Consider the following 12453-nt stretch of genomic DNA (forward strand, 5'->3'; position numbering starts at 1 on the left):
TATGTTGCAGTTATGTCGGAGAATTAAATCCCGTACCACGCGTATCTGAAAACAAAAATGTCGACAGCAACTTACTGTCTTATCTCCTTATCTGGTCTCCAGTCCCGTCCTTTGCACCGTTCCAAGATGACCGCACAGTGATGGGCCCAGGTTTGCAGTGTTGTTGTGTGCAATGTGTTGCGTCAATGTTGTGCAATTTGCACTCAGCTGGAATTATTCGTGGGGTATTGTTGGAGAATTTGTGCGGTTTCCAGCGCGGTTTGGACCCTGCACACAGGGCCAACACCACTCCGCTAGCTCGAACCACAGCTGTGGCCGCGAAGAACACCACCACTGATGAATAGCCCGCAGGCAAATCCGTTTATTGTGATCCCCCAAATTCGGACGGCTTCCCTCATTCGCGGTCAAGGAGCAGCGCCGCACCAGGCAGGCAGCAGGCACGGGAGACGAGTTCTGGTCGCCTGGGCCCGCTGGCCGACGACTTGAGGGGGAAAGGAGGGCTGTCCACGTGGTGACGCGAGCACCTCTTCGCCGCTTCCTCCGGAGGGGCCGGTAGGGGATGAGCTGCGGCATGCAACAAGAGGCAGACAAAGGTGCCTTTGGCGGGCGAGGGGCAACGTGGATACCGACAATGTCTGGTAAGGGTAACACTTTAACACTTTGAGGCATTGTTATTGTGGAAAAATATTTTTTTTCGATGTGAATAGAACATATTTTGTAACGAGAAGGATCCAATTTTTTTATTTTCTGCAGGTATGTACTGTCGCAGATTTTTAACATGAGCCAATGTAGAATGCCATACGCTTTCATTTTATTCTATTTGATTCTCATCACTCTCAGCGATATGTGGCGCTCCTTGGTTCAAATGAAGCACCAATATGATCTTTCGATTAAAATAATTAATTATTCATGCTTTTCAGCAGCGAATTACCAGGAGTAACTTTTCTTTAACACGCGAAGTAACCTTGATGAACATTATCTAACGGTTTCTTTGAAACTCATAAAGTTATCGAAATCACTGTCGAGATTTAAAAGTTTACGGCCAGCAGCTTACGCCGGTCAAGTATGTATTAGCGCCAAGATGCGGCCACCCATGTGTCTTTCATTCTCGATAGAGCAGACACTAGCGGAGGTTTCTATTCATGCAGCATTGTATTCCATTCGCGTGAGGAAACAGTGTAGTTTCAGGACACAGCTTGCAGAGTGTCGTGTCCGACGCTGCCACTAGATAAAGCGCTGGAAATTCCATTTCTCCTTTAGAGCTTTCACAGATGTTGCTCATGGGGCTGCCTATGGTGTTGCAGGGTTCCAGATATCAATGCTTCGCACCTAACGCACCAAGGGGCGTACTTTGAAAGCAAAGGGCTCAGACATATATAATCGTCTGACACCAATAGCTTGCACCCTGCGTTTCTTTGCACGAGCTCGAGAGTAGAGCAGATGTTTTTTTGTTTTTCATCGAAATTTCTTCCTAAATTCGTCGTAGCCAAGTCCTCTCCTCGTGACATCGCTTTTTCAATTTCTTAAAGCGTAAACTTCACAAATTTGTTTTTCTTTTTGTCCACAGTCCACATGTTGGATGTTTCCATAGCTGGTACGAAATGGTTTGCGATCTTAACCTTTGCAGCATACCGTAGTTTTTTTCTATATAAACTGACGTACAAGGCAGCCGAAAATGTATTCTAGACTAGAGCACTGTATATATAGACGCGTTTTGCGCAGCGCATCTAGATTCGTCATTGGCAGGGAGCACACACTTTTACTCCATTTTAATGGTGGCCATGCACGAATTACTGCGGTGAAAGACAACCGCTCTTTGTTACTCGCTGTTAATTGTCCGAAGGGCACTGTAAGAAATGTGCGGTAAAGTAACTATTTTCCCGAAGATGAGCTTGTCGTCATAATATCAAATTAAACATGAAAATCAAACTTCGTGGTTACTGCGAGGCAGGCGCATCCAAACTGAACTTTTATCTCATCTACATATTGCAGAAAAAAAGCGCCTCAACCAATGCTTTTGAACTGAAGTGTTGAGTGTAGCACACTAATAATGGTGAAAGCAGTGACTTGATAATACGCATAATTGTGACAATATGCATGAAAGGGTTGGTTCGTTGGCTCAAGATGAAGTTTTAAATGCGCGTTATTCCACTGTCGCTGCCCTGCGGTTACTGTGATCAAAGACTCATCGGTTCCCAAATACCCGGTCACGTGAGGACGCACTTAAAGCGACGACTAAGACATACCTGTTGAATCCCTTCCGCGGCCAGTCAGTCAAATGGAAGCCACCTGCAAAGCACGAAAGGAAAGAAAAGCTATAAAGATACCCAAAGATGATTTATCACCGAGATGGGCCAATAAAGTACAATGGCCTCTACGGCAGCGGTGTAGTGGCAGTGGAGATAGCCATTGGCGTGCTTGCGGAGACGAAGTCACATCACGGGTTCACGGGGGAGGTGTGCTTTCGTTCGGTGCCTGTGCACTCCGGCTTAGTAAAAACACTCCCATAAAATGCCACCGCAATTTGATTGTAAGCGAGCAAACTATAATTTACCAGTGAGAATGCGCGCCGCGAGTGTTTCTGCACAGTTGGAGCGCAGCGGCACGGTGGATCGAGCGCCGGTACCCGCGGCTCGACACGCATGCAGTACGCCCGCTCGCGTAGCCCGCTCCAAATGCTGTTAGCCCTCCGCACCCAACAAGTAGATTGTTTAAATTATTTAAATCATGCGGGTCTGCCTCTCAGCTACAAAACCAAATATTTTCTCGACGGTGGCTATGACCAAGACGACGGGCTGGTTTCGTGAGATGTACCCGTGAGAAACCGTGGACAAACCGGAAACGGCTTTGTGGGGCTCTGATTGGCCAGTCGCGTGAGGGACTTCCGGGCGACGAGAGAAATTTTCTGTGGGTGCAGATCCGAGCGACACGGCAAGCGACACATGCATTTTGCTTCGCGCGACGGCGTTGCTCGTCGCTTGCCGTCTTCGCGTTAGCGTGAGTTTTCGCGTACATGGAGTCCAGGCTTTAGAGAATAGTAAGGTCCGCGATCCGCTACCATGATACGTTTCCACGGGGCGCCACTACGCGTGCGCAGATCGCCCTGAGAGCGCCAGATGGCGCCACGTACCCGTCATCTGCGTGCGCGCCTGCCACGAGTCGCCACCAATCAACGCGTGCGCACTGCAGCGCGCGGAAGCGGGCCACGGTATTGTATAACCTTCTATTAACGTCCACATGGGCGCAGCCATACAGCTAGAAAGCCAAAAACGAAATTATTGACGGGAGATTTCAATCTACCTGATTGACTGGAATACTATGCAGCATCAATCTAAACACGCAGATGTACTCTTTGATATCATGCTAACGTTTAATCTGAGTCAAATAACAAATCAACCAATGCGTGTACAAGGTAGCAGTTCAATCATATACTAGATCTAGTTTTTCTTAGTGATCACTTCCCTACAGACAAATCAAAGCTACAGCTTCTAGATGGTATGTCAGATCACAAAATAACACTCTGCGATATAACCATTCATGACCTGCAAACGCCCTCAAAATCATTCCTATCATTTCCCGAATTTTACAGAGCAGACGACACCAGCATACTCGACCACCTATCTTACGAACGTTCTTCTTTTGAACAGCTTGCACTAAAAAGTAGCACTGACACTGAAACACTGTGGCAAAGATTGAACCGAATTATAGCTTTTTTTTTGCATAACTATGTACCAGTTAAAACTAAGAAAACAAATAAACATAGCCCGTGGATAAATTGCGGCATCATTCATGCTAAGCGAAAAGTCAAGAGGCTGAGAAAATCTTTAAAGAAAAACCCAGTATCAAAGGAGGTTCTACTCTTTTAGGTGCAATCAGTAATATGAAATCAAAAATAAAAGTTTCCAAAGCGAACTTTTTTTCTTGCAAACTTAGTAGCTTCCTGAAAGATTCTCCGCGTAAATTTTGGCAATACTTAAACCCTAAAAAACAAGATACTAAGGTGATGAGCCCTGAAGAAAGCAAATCCAGAGCAAACTCACTGAATGACTACTTTCAGTCAATCTTCACTAGTGATGACGGAAACCTACCACATTTAACCGTTCCCAACACATGCCTTTAGCCCCTTACAGTTGATGAGGCTGGTGTACTCAACCTCTTGCTAAAATTAGATTCCAAAAAGGGATCTGGACCAAACAATATACCCAATGCATTTCTAACGAGATATGCAGAATGGATGGCGAAATACTTATCCCTTATTTTTAACAAATCATTACCTTCATCTTCCCTTCCAGTAAATTGGAAATTGGCCCAAATTATTCCTATCCAAAAATCTGGAGATGAAGATCAAGTCTAACTTTAGGCCCATTTCATTTACAAGTACCGCATGCAAACTACTGGAGCACATAATATTGAAACATATACCATCCTTCCTTGAATGTAAACAAATTACATCGCTGTTTCAGCACGGATTTCGCAAAAAAAACTATCACCGTCACTCAGCTCATCGAACTTATACATGACGTTTCACTAAGCACCGACCATCAAAAGCAAATTGACCTGATTTTACTAGACTTTTCTAAAGCATTCGACCGTGCATCCGATAAACTAATTCTAAAGTTGGAATCTACACTAGGCGAAAGACCAATCATTAACTGGATTAAAAGCTGCTTAGCTAGTCGATCACAGTTTGTGGAATTTAACCATGAAAAGTCCAACATAACTGAAGTTACGTCCGGTGTGCCCCAGGATAATGTTCTCTCGCATATATTTTATTCATAATCTTCATCCATGATTTACCTGTTAGCATTCCTATTCAAATGAGGCTTTTTGCTGACGATTGCATACTGTACCATGAAATTAATTCTCCAGATGACCATCTAACACTTAACAATGCATTACAGTCGGTTTCTGATTGGTGCGCTAAATGTCAAATAAGTATTATCGAAAAATTAGCCGTCTTGCGAATTACAAGGGAACATAACGTATCGGACTTTTCATACACACTAAACAATACCCCGCTTCCCGCAGTTACACAACATATATACCTTGGTTTAATTTTATCATCTGATCTTAAATGGGACTCGCACGTGAACTTAATCACGTCATCTGCACTGAAACGATTTCATTCTCGAAAGGCGCCTTCGAGATGCGCTGTAAGACATTAGATTACTTTCCTACAATACTTTTGTGAGACCTGTACTTGAATATGCGAATATAGCCTGGCTTTCGTTTACAGATAAACTAATTAAAAACTAGAGGGAGTTCAAAGGAAAGCTGTAAGATTTATCTACAATAAATACAGACAAATAGAATCACCCACAAAACTGATAAACAACGCTGGAATACTCACATTACAAAACCGCCCCAGGATTGCACTATAGAAACCACGTTATCAGCTAATGCATAAAACGGTGAGCATAGACAGTACAAGGTATATTTCAAAATTAGAAACAAGAACGACGAGACATAAGCTACAAACACTGGAAGAATATCGATTCAATACAGACTGTTTTAGACATTCGTTTTTTTTCGTTAGCCATTACAGAATGGAATGTAAGTGTAACCAGCTCAAGTGTAACCAGCTCATCTTTAGAAGAATTTTTGGAGAGATATGAAGCGCACCTAGTAGCTCTACAATGTGCATTATAGACACCATTTCGTCAGCTGCAGTGCTCTATCTTATGTAATGAAAATTGTTCTTTCTACTGTGTAATATATTATGTTGTTATTTCTTTTTCCTTTAATTGTCGCTCCCATGTTATTTCTCATTGCAATTAATCCTAACAGCCTCTGTTCACATATAGCTGCAACGCTGTTTTATGTACTTGCTTTGTTGAATTGTTTTTGCCCTTTCTGCGACGGTCCCGATTGGGATTGACAGTATTTCTAACTAAATAAATAAATAATTGTTACATTTATCCTGCTTAAGTTCTGAAGGAATTCCCCTGGATACAGTGAAGAAAATTGATCACTGAACTTCAGACAGGCTGGAGAAACAGCCCAGAGAACCATTACATAGAACCCGCCCAACTCGAGTAATGGACACACTACTTTCAATGTTTACACACGGGAAAATTTTAGGCGACATTTCTACATTCGCTTACACACCTGTGTCTTCTCGATGGCGGCCGTATGCCTGTCGCACATAGGGCTGATCTCGAGGTTTTCTGCGCGCTCCTTGTCGCCTTGCATGAAGAACTCTGACAAGACCAAGTCCACCCACGTCCTGTACAGCTCCAGTGGCTTGGTCGGGCTGCTCAGATTGGCACCGTGGATCATGTTCTGCAACACCTGGGAAAGACAGACAGAAAAACCTCTCCTCCAGCACATGATTAAGCCCACCATGAGGTAGCTTTGACACTGTCCATTTAAATTTGTGGGCTTAAGAAGCACATGTGACAACAGTGGGAAGCCCCTGCTATGTCAGGGTAACAAAAGGAGTTACCAGGGGAAAGGAAACATTTTGGGGGAGACAACACAATCAAGTAAAGGAGGTCAGTTAGAGCAGGAGAGGGCAAAATAATTGGGGACAGTTTTCTGTGGCTATGCAGTGGAAGCTAAGAGGGCAAGCCATAAGGCTTTCACAAGAGTGCTCTTTTCACGAGCTCATAAGGGAGAGAGATAGGTTTTTAAGCTTGGGGCACACGCTGATAGCTTCCACTGCACAGCCACAGAAAGTTGCCCCTGAGTATAACTGAAGATCAGTGGGAACACTTTTGTCCTCGAGTGTACTTGGTTGGACTACTACTGATGATGCATAAGGGAGCAGTTAAGGGGCTGACTTTATGCCTGAAATTTAAGGCCGTTAGGCAGGCACGTGGCTTGAACAAGTACAGTGAGGGTTTGTAGTGGAGCTTAAGTCTGATAACTGAAGTTTCGACAAGCGGCCTTGTCTTCGTCAGTCTTGAACACACAAACAGTGGTTGTTTTCTAGGTAGCAAGAAGAAAGCAGACTAGGAGGGTTCACCTGTATCCTTTCAGTGTAGTTGTCGAGGAGAACGCCGGAGCCAGCGAACTTCTTGGTTTCACCCATGGTCTTGAGGGTTTCAAGCAGGCTCATGTGTTAGGACATGCCCGTGGCGAGGACCATGTCGATGACCATTTTGCACAGCGTGAGCCGCAGCTTCTTGGACAAGTTCTCGAAGATGTTGCACGTCTCGTCCCGGAGCAGCTTGAACGCCACGGCCAGAGAGTGGTTCTCCAGCACCGACTCGTCATACATGATGGCTAGCTCGGAACCTGGTATATTCGAGGCAAAAGAAAGAGAAGAGTTGCAAAAATTTTTATTAATCTCTGGAAGAACAAAGGAAGAGGTAAAAATGTGGAGACAGCAAACCTCGTCTCTGGGGTACTCCGCACAAGAATAAAGCGCAACTGCTGCACCTATGTCCACAAAAATTGAAATACTGAGCACTGCTGTAGGAGAACTAAGACCCAAAAATATCAGAAAGTATTTCTCTGAGGTTGTGACTTGTTTTGTGACTCTAAATATGATCTCTGCTTTAAAATGTGATGAACCCTGAGTTGCTTTGAGCCGCCGCGGTAGCTGAGTGGTTACGGCGCTCGGCTGCTGGTCCGAAAGACGCGGGTTCGATCCCCGCCGCTGCGGGTGAATTTCGATGGAGGCGAAATTCTAGAGGCCCATGTACTGTACGATGTAAGTGCACGTTAAAGAACCCCAGGTGGTCGAAATTTCCGGAGCCCTTCATCCACGGCGTCCCTCATATCCTGAGTCGCTTTGGGACGTTAAACCCCGTAAATCAAATCAAATCATATTTCGACCACCTGGGTTTTTTGAAGCGCACTGATATCGCGCACTACACGGGCCTCTCGAATTTCGCCTGCGTCGAAATTAGATTGTCGGGGGCGAAATTGCACAGGTCCGTGTGCTGTGGAGAAGAATATTCTGATCACTGCCATGTCTGCCCTGCTGTGGGATCTCGCACTCTGATTCTCACTCGCACTCGCACTCTGAGAACCTCGCAACAGTGCGCGGTCCTCTGGAATGAATGCTGTAGTGTTATGCATTGCGAGGCTAGATCAGTAATAGTACCAGTATATAGGACGACGCGTCAGAGGAGTGGTAGGCACTGGTTAAGCTACCAGTACAAAACGTACCGGATCACAAGATCCCGGAATCAAATCGTGAGATTATCAACAAAAGAAGCACGTGTACACACCAGAACAAGTGACATAACCACAAGGCGTTACCCAAGTTTGTTTCTTTTAAGGCGCTAGCGAGCTAGATTCCCAAGCAGGACGGTTAACAAAAGCGCATATACCTTGAATATGGTGTAGGTGATGGCGGTGAGGGGCTTTCCGCCCGAGTACTCGGCCACCTTGAAGACGTTGCAGCCCCAGCGATCGAGATCCTGGAGCGCGAGTCCAAGTTCCTGCTCCCGGGGCATCTCCACGCCGCACTTGGGCAGCGTGGTGAGGCTGTTGGATGGTGCAACGAGCGCCGGATGCCCGAGATCTGGGACATGGCGTCCGACGGCCGGTGCTGGCGCGTCTTGCCACCGCTGCCGGGGACCGCGGGAACGGTCGCTCCTGTCACGCCACTGCCGGGCACGGCGACACACTCCTCGGGCCGAAGCACCTGGAGGTCCAGGTCCTGAACCTTGTCTGTGGGAGGCTACAAGCAGAGGACATCCAGTTACAGGGAATGTGTGGAGGTCGCTGGCCTACAGGCGACCGCAAAGCCACTTTTGCTTGCGGCGGCGTGGAGACAATGTACACGTGCGAAAGCATGTGTTTGGTTTGCTCATTGTTTTGCTTTGCTGGGCCGTCGGCACGTGTGGCGACGATATTACTCAGGTTAAGCTCTAATCAAGTTTAAGCTGATCTGAACTGTTCGCGCCTCAGATGGAAGTTGATGACGACAGTGTTCAATGCACAGCGCTACAGTTACCATCACCATCAGCAGCAGCTTGATTACGCCCACTGCAGGGCAAATGCCTCTCCCATGTCCCACCAATTAACCCTCTCCTTTGCCAGCTGCGGCCATAGTATCCCCGATATAGACATAATTTAGATCCCTTCCCCGAGTATAAAAGGAACAAGTTCGAAGTGTACGTCCAACCAATCGAAAATGGTGTGGCATATCCACTGCCGAAAATTGCCGCAAAGTTTCGTCACTATCGGCACGAAAAAAGCATTTCTGGACCAGATTAGAACGTCGAATATTACCACTTCGGCTATTCCTCAGCATCAAGCCATCAAAATGCTTGCCGCTATGCATACAAGAAATAAAATTCACATGCTTGATTTGTGACGGAGGGCTCCTTCAAGTACATGATAGAAAGAACCTCTGGTGTTACCTAAACGTGCGCTTGCTGCTCGCGTCGTTTGCGGGCTTCAAGCGCGCTTGCGCAGTTCAAGAACCAGGACAAACAGGTCGGGTTGTTCGCGCCAGCAATGGAAGGCTCTGCCGGTTTCGGGTACGGTCCATTAAAAAAATTACTACCAGAGCAGAGCTCTGCAGTGCACACCCCCGGGCACAGAAGAAAACGTACGTGTCCAGTGCAGTGCTTAGGATCCCACCTTATGCTAGTTACTGCTGAGAAGCGCGCAGTCATTGTTTCAGCAGCAAGCACTGGAACTCTGCGTAGGTGGTCTCGAGCCGTGTAGGAGGCGTGGCAAGAGCATAGGTTGGCACAGTCACTCATGACTGCACTCATATCGCCTCTCTCAATCACAGACGTGAGTGTGAGTGAGTGGGCGTGAGTGTGAGTGCGGGTGGCCATAAGTGTGAGTGCAAGTGGATGTGAGTGTCAGTGGAGATGTGTGTGAGTGGGAGTGAGTGGCCATAAGTGAGTGAGTGAGTGGATGTGAGTGTGAATGAGTGGATATGAGTGAGTAATTAGATTGGAGGTAAGTGTGAGGGGAGATGAGCGTGAGTAGAGATGAGTGGACATGAGCGTGAGTGCGAGTGAGTGGACGTGAGTGCGGGTGGTCATGAGTGTGAGTGTCAGTGGAGATGTGTGTGAGTGGGAGTGAGTGGCCATGAGTGAGTGAGTGGAAGTGAGTGTGAATCAGTGGATGCGAGTGTGAATGAGTGGATATGAGTGAGTTATTGGAGGTAAGTGTGAGGGCAGATGAGCGTGAGTAGAGATGAGTGGATGTGAGTGCCAGTGGAGATGTGTGTGAGTGGGAGTGAGTGGCCATAAGTGAGTGAGTGAGTGGATGTGAGTGTGAATGAGTGATTGGAGGTAAGTGTGAGGGGAGATGAGCGTGAGTAGAGATGAGTGGACGTGGGTGAGGGTAGTCATGAGTGAGAGTGAAAGTGAGTGGCCATGAGTGAGTGAGTGGATGTGAGTGTGAATGGGTGGATGTGAGTGAGTGATTGGAGGTAAGTGTGAGGGGAGATGAGCGTGAGTAGAGATGAGTGGATGTGAGTGGACGTCAGTGGCGAGCGCACATGAGAGGTAGCTGGACGGGACAGCGAAGTTTGCAACTTGTACTTGTCGACGACGGTATCCGCTTAACTGCTTTCATGTTTTTTACAACTGAGGGAAGCAAATGTTCACTGTCGAGCGCACTCGAGGCAGCATATCATGCCGACGTCGTTGGAAGCCCGAAGCAGAGGATTTAGCTGCGCACATAACCGGCAATCTTTCGTTGTTGTTTGCCTTACTAGCTCACCGTTGGCATGGTTGCAGGCTCTTCACTGGTCCAATGAGCCGCTACGGGTTTTGTCACATCCTTAGGTCGAATTTCTCATTGCCGCTACTAGAAAGGTAGATGTCTCTTGTGACTCCAGATTCGATCAATGTCTTGTCTAGTGCAGCCGACAAGCTCTCGTTTACACTTGCAACACCTTGCGGTAGTCGCTGGGTTCGAGATCATTTGGCCAAGTGAGCCAACGACGTGAATATGGCGCACATTTCTGGCCGATCTGGATACAGGTGTGCGTGATCTGTAGGCCGCAAGCGCCGACGCTTAATCGCTGCATGAGCACTGACGACTGAGCCGCAAAACATGTCTCGCTGCAGCCGCACTGTTCGCGGTGCGCAACGGGCTCGCGCGATGCGCAAGTCCAGGCATCTTGAACATCTAGCAACTATGAAATATTGTAGGGTACAGTTATAGAAATATTGAATGTAATAGTTCATTCTTTCGATGCGTAGCAAAATCCCTCTGTGGACCGCTTATTACGATAGTAAAAAAGATTAATAGCAAAAGAAATTCAAGCCTGCTGAGGGGAGATATGCGGATATATTGATCGTCTTAACGGTATGTTACATTGGTATATTCTTTTCCGCAACAATATATGAAAAAATTGCGTTCATAGACAACTTCCCGTTCTAGAAAATGACAGTTTTAACGCCGTTAAACCGAGTACGACTTGCGGAAGCGCTCGGAAATAAACTAAGACGAAGCATGCAGTGAGTGAGCTGCGCCACATCCCGCAGCCCGGCTGTTTGTTTAAATTACAGCTCTCGCTATACACGACTTGTGGCTTTCGCAAACATACGAATGCACGCAATTTCAAACGGTGCGGGAGGCAAAACACAAGTGCGCGGCAGTTCTGAAAACAAAGTTGTTACAGTGTTATGATACTGAAAAGTGTTGCACCTCTTAGAAATTCGAGTGTACGGATACCTTGACCCGTTAGGAAGTCTGTCGGTTTTCAGTGGTACCGGGATTCGAGCTCCTAACTTTTTTCTCGTTAACGCCGCCCTGTATACCTTACTGCTCCTGCATGCGAGGCAGCTTATCTGCCAGGAGACCCTTTCGGTCACTTGGTTTATGGTTTATGGGGGTTTAACGTCCCAAAGCGACTCAGACTATGAGGGACGCCGTAGTGAAGGGCTCCGGAAATTTCGACCACCTGGGGTTCTTTTACGTGCACTGACATCGCACAGCACACGGGCCTCCAGAATTTCGCCTCCCTTTCGGTCACTGAGCCCAGAAAAAGTTGCAAAAAAGAACAGTAATGCCTCCAGTTTGTAGATCAGCCGCAGGCGTGCAATAGGCCGCCTTGTAGTACACGCGACTTCGTGCTACCTGCGCCTGTAGTTCCGAGATTTGAGCGAGTATTTCTGGTGAATAACGGGATCGATGTTCCAGACTAAAACTAAGAGAGTTGCACGTTCGAAGATGCAAGCGGCAAAACTGGCTGATCGCCATCACACTTAACTGGTCTTGGGCCGGTGGTCGAGGAGCAGCAATTTCCGATATGGCTTCGATGATGCAAGCCGATTTCGCAGGCAACGCCGACGACACAGCACTGCCAAGACCGGCCGAGATTGCACGTCGGCACAAGTTCTTTCGCCCACGACGGAGGAGGAGACCAGGTGGCTGCCGGTTGAAGAGTTGGTACGAACACAACTTTGCCGAGTGTCAGTTACAGCCGGGAGACGAGGATATAGCTCGAAAAAGATGTCGGGTCTTCAGTTCACAATGCACAGGCGGTTATTTTTGCACTCTAGTCTGGTCAGTCAACGTCAG

At 47.1% G+C, this 12453-nt stretch overlaps 1 pseudogene across 1 annotated transcript; it reads right to left on the reverse strand.

The window, feature by feature from the left end:
- Nucleotides 1-2274: 2274 nt before the first annotated feature.
- Nucleotides 2275-7236, reverse strand: LOC144109547 (3',5'-cyclic-AMP phosphodiesterase pseudogene; annotated as a pseudogene). The gene is made up of 3 exons (XR_013309616.1): nt 6968-7236; nt 6109-6291; nt 2275-2289 (listed from the first exon to the last, which is right to left on the reverse strand). The product of XR_013309616.1 is annotated as a 3',5'-cyclic-AMP phosphodiesterase pseudogene (transcript).
- Nucleotides 7237-12453: the final 5217 nt, after the last annotated feature.

Source organism: Amblyomma americanum, chromosome 11 (assembly GCF_052857255.1).
Source record: "Amblyomma americanum isolate KBUSLIRL-KWMA chromosome 11, ASM5285725v1, whole genome shotgun sequence".
NCBI classification, from domain to species: domain Eukaryota; kingdom Metazoa; phylum Arthropoda; class Arachnida; order Ixodida; family Ixodidae; genus Amblyomma; species Amblyomma americanum.